General features: G+C 43.1%; 1 protein-coding gene across 1 annotated transcript in view; it reads left to right on the top strand.

The window, feature by feature from the left end:
- Positions 1–4,670: 4,670 nt before the first annotated feature.
- Dkc1 (dyskeratosis congenita 1, dyskerin) overlaps positions 4,671–4,831 on the top strand; it is a gene marked incomplete in the record, with an annotated part of 10,259 nt that continues 10,098 nt past the window's right edge. Inside the window, 1 exon segment of the mRNA XM_013509993.1 lies at positions 4,671–4,831.

Raw genomic sequence — 4,831 nt, 5'->3', positions numbered from 1 at the left:
TTTTTTTTTTTTTTTTTTTAAATTTTGAGGTAAGGTTTTACTAAGTTGCTAAGTTGCCCAGGCTGGACTCAAACTTACAATCCTCCTGCCTCAGCCTCCCAGAGTGCTGGGATTGTAGGCATGTGCCACTGTGCCTGGTTCTACTAACTATAGTTAACACTAGTGAAACCTTTAAAAACGAATCATAATTATGGGATATGAGAGCAAGAAAATCGGTTGGGAATTTAAGAGCTTATATGAGGGGCACGATGTGAAGAGCTTATGTTGTTACAGGCTCTTCTCTTGGAGTGTAAGAAGAATCATATTTAGATCTATTATTTTAAATCTTTCTTTAAATGGTACTTGCTGTTTTTAATCTCTCCAGTCCTTCACCAAAGTCTTATATAACAGTATAACTGTGTGCACAGTGCTGTGGAAGTGAGAGATGAGATATAAGCAATTTTGAAGCCTGTCCTTAAAGTTCACTCATATGATGTACACATTTATCTTCATTCATATGTGTGTGTATACATCTGTATCTGTTGGAATCTGCACAATTATCGCTCTGAATCTGGAGAAGATTGATTCCAGGACCTCCTCAGTTACCAGGATCTATGGGTGCTCAAGTCCCTTATACAAAATGGCACAGCATTTGTGTAGAACCTACACGCGTGCTCTGATACGCTTTACATCCCCTCCAGATGACTTATAATACCTAATACCATGGGAATGCCATGTAAATAGCTATAATATAGTATTGTCTAAGGAATAATGACAAGAAAAACATCTGTATGTTTTCAACAAAGACCCATTTTTAAAGACTTTTTTTTTTTTTTGGTGTGTCTGTGGTACTAGGGATTGAACCACCCAGGGCCTCTGCACTGAGCCGCATCCCCAGCCCGTTTATATTTTTATTTTGAGACACATTCTGACTAAGTCACTAAGTTGCCTAGAATGGGCTTGAACCTGTGATTTTCCTGCTTCATCCTCCCAGAATGAAAATATATTTTTAATTAAGTTTATTGGCACATTGTAGATATACATAATGATCATATTCATCATAGGGAATTTGTACCTGTACATGATATATTTTGGGTTTTGTTTGTTTGTTTGTTTGTTTTTTGTCTTTTTTTTGTCTTTTCTTCCAGTACCAGGAATCAAACTCATGACCTTGCGCTTGCCAGGCAGGCGCTTTGCCACTGAGCTAAATCCCCAGCCCTGTACATGATATATTTTGGGTTTTGTTTGTTTGTTTGTTTGTTTTTTGTCTTTTTTTTGTCTTTTCTTCCAGTACCAGGAATCAAACTCATGACCTTGCGCTTGCCAGGCAGGCGCTTTGCCACTGAGCTAAATCCCCAGCCCTGTACATGATATATTTTGATTCCTCTTTCTTTTTTGAAAAATATTTTTGATCTGAATATGGTTGAATCCTCAGATTTGGAATCAACACATAGGGAAAACCAAGAGTATGTGTCACATTCACTCTTTAAAGCTGCTGTTTATTGAGTCTGTGTGCCCATTCCACCCTTCCAATCCATTTCATTGTTGATTAAGAGAGCAAGGCAAGTTTCTTCACCTGGGAACAAGATACAGTTATGCACCACATAACACAGACAAAAATGGTGGTCCCCCAAAATTAAAATGCAGCTGAAAACTTCCTGTTGCTTAGTGATGTCATAGAGCAACACATTACTCATGCATTTGTGCTGATGTTGGTGTCAATAAGCCCACTGACCTGCCAGTTGTATAAAAGTATAGCACAGGGATAATACTTGATAATAAATGGCTATGTTATTAGCATCCTCACCACTTGAACCTCCACTCCAGTGTCTATAACTAACAATTCGGTCTGATTTAACATCGCCTTCTCAACCCTGTGGGGTTGAGAATCTTTGAAGTATAATGACGCAAATATTGCCTGTTTACCCATACCTATTTGCAAACTCCTACAATTGTTTTCATATGAAAACTTTCTCCTACTGCATTTGTCTTTGCAAATTGTTTCCTAGAGGCAATGTGGAGGGTAACTAGTTAAAGGTCTGGAGACACTGGAGTAGGAGAGTGGAACCTGAGGAAAACGAACTTTGTTTTCTTCTTCCTTGCTGTTGGACTCAGAAGGGGTAACAAACAGTCAGACAAAGGACAAGGTGGTGTATTTTCTTTTAACTTAAACAACGGAGGCTCAATAGGAATTGGAGATTCTGCTAAGCCTCTGTTCTCCTAACTATCCTGTTTATTCTCCTTTCAAATCTCCATGTTCTGTGCTTTTCTGACCATTGTTCTAACTTTTACTTAGAGAATTGACAAGGCTGTGAATTTGTGGAATTTTGTAATTTGGAATGGTAATACATTTTTATTTTAAAGAGAAAAAACAATGAAAACAATGATACAGAATTTCAAAACAAGGTAATAGGAAATTAACAATGGTTATTATATTGCATATTGTTATCTTCGAAGTAATCGCTCAGATTACAAGATATAGGCATGCAAATGGAATGGTGATAGATTAAAACACAAAAGTTTGAATACTTTTCTTGCAATGTGTTAAGTGATCCCCTGAGCATAGTCATAGAAATTTCGTCCCCCAGCCTGAGTCAAAATTTCAAGAGATTTGAATGTTTGCCATATTAGCTATCCAAAAGAGTGATGAAGCACACATCTTCATCTGCTATGATTCTTGAAACACTGTGCTACCATAAACACAGTGCAGCAAATGTAATTTTAAGACATTTTCTGTCACTTAAAAATTCTTGGGAGAGGCCAGGCACAGTGGTGCACGCCTGGAATCCCAGCACTCGGGTGGCTGAGGCAGGAGGATCAGTGCGAGTTTGAGGCCACCCTGGGCTACAAAGTGAGTTCAAGACCGGCCTGAACTGCATAGCGAGACCCTGTCTCAAAAAGACACACACACACACACAAAATCCTTGGGAGCCCAGAATGGTAGCACATACCTACCATCCCACACTCTGGAGGCTGAGGCAGGAGGATTGTCATGAGTTGGAAGTTAGCTTGGGCTACAAAGCCAGACTCTGTCTTCTTTAAAAAAAAAAATCCTTGGGAAGAATACAGTTTGGTTTCAGTTTGTGTCCCCTAGGAGTTGAGTATATAGCAGTGAATAAAACAGACAAAAATGTCCTATGCTAGCATTCTAGTGGAGATACAGACAATAAATAAAGTCCTTTCGAAGCTGAGGGAAGAGTGAGTGCAGGAGCCTGGAGATGGGCAGAGGCCTGTGATGCTAAGGGCCATCTTGGCTGGACAGCATGGGTGTGAGCATGAGTGGAGGCCGCGAATGTAGGGGAACCACTGTAAGAATGTTGGCCTTTATCTCACTGAGATTATGCTTTAGTTTCCTAGGCCTGCGAGAACAAATCATTCACAAACCAAGTGGCTTAAAACTCAGAGAAATTTTTTTTGTCCCATTTCTGGGGGCTAGAAATCTGAAAGTACTCCAGTCTCCACCTTCACCTTCACATGTTCTTTCCTCTCTGTGCGTTTTCTCTTCTCTTTTAAAGGACAGTTGTCATGGGTTTGGGGCCTGTCCAGGTAATTCAGGGTGATCTCATCTCAAGACCCTTACCTTCATTACATTTTGCACAGAGCCCTTTCAAAGCAAGTCACATTCACAGGGTCTGAAGGTTAGGTTGTGGACGTAGCTTAGGGAACCATCTTTCATTTTCTACCCATGGGAAGCCTAGGGGGTTCTGAGCAGAAAAGGAATGCAGCCTGATTTAGTTTTGTGGCCCTTTTAAGCTGCTGTGTTAAGAAGATGCAACTGGGAGTAGAGGGAAGTAACCCAGAAGAGATCACTGGAAAAAACTAGGGAAGTCATGACAGACAGCATCCAGAGGAGAGAAGAACCACGTGTCTGGATTCCTTCGGAAAAGCAAGCTTACTGGTTTAGCTCACACGGTTCATGATGGGTGTGTGAGAAAGACAAAGCCCATAGGAAAAACATGAATGGTATCTCAAATTCACTCAGCCACATATGCACCATTGAAGCACAGAATAAGGGGGAAGCGGTAAAGTACGGACGCACTGGTTGACACTGGGGATTTGTGATATTTTTTAGTTTTTTCCCTGCACAAAGTCCCGAACTGCGGCCGCTATGGACCTTCAGTCACGGAACCCTTGACGTGGAGCCCAGCTAAGGGGCTCAAGTCGCGGCGTTCAGTTACATGTAAAACACACTGGAAAGACTTAGTGTGAAAAGAAATGTAAACTATCACATCATGCTACGTATCACTTGCATGCTGAAATGCCATTATTTTGGATAGCAGGGGTAAATACAATTCATTTCAAAATCAATTTCACCCTTTTGTTTTTACTGTTCTTTCTTGTGGCTCACACTGACTTCCCATTGGCCAGTGCCCCCTGAACGGAAGACAAATTCCGAGCATCAAGAGGGGCTTGTAACCCCTCTGTGCTTCAATGTCTTACTTTTTCAGTAGGGACTGATCTGACACCAGCCTGACAGGATAGGCGTGTGAAAGCAATTGGCTGCTATTCCTGACAGAGTGTCCCGCTACCGCGGCCAGAAGTAAACTAGGAATCAGCTCTCGAGCCGCGGCGAGGCCACGCCCACGCGCGGTGGAAGCCCGAAGCTCGCACTTCCAGCCCCGACCGCCAGGGGGTGGTGGAGTCCTGCGGCGCATGAGCAGTTGCTGCCACCGCAGTGGCCGAGCCAGCCAATGGGAATTGAGCCGACGACCCGCGCTCGCCTCAGGTGCCGCCCCCGGACGGTCTCTCCTCCTCCCGCCCCTCGGCGCGGCACGCACTGGGCGATGCGCGCGTGGGTGGGGCTTGGCGGCGCGGCCTGACGAGATCGGGGCGGCGGGAGCCTGCGGTAGCG

Source organism: Chinchilla lanigera, unplaced genomic scaffold, assembly GCF_000276665.1.
Source record: "Chinchilla lanigera isolate Chin_1 unplaced genomic scaffold, ChiLan1.0 scaffold00193, whole genome shotgun sequence".
Lineage (NCBI taxonomy): Eukaryota > Metazoa > Chordata > Mammalia > Rodentia > Chinchillidae > Chinchilla > Chinchilla lanigera.
Note: the sequence above shows the minus strand (reverse complement) of the source record. Positions and strands in the feature narration are given on the sequence as shown.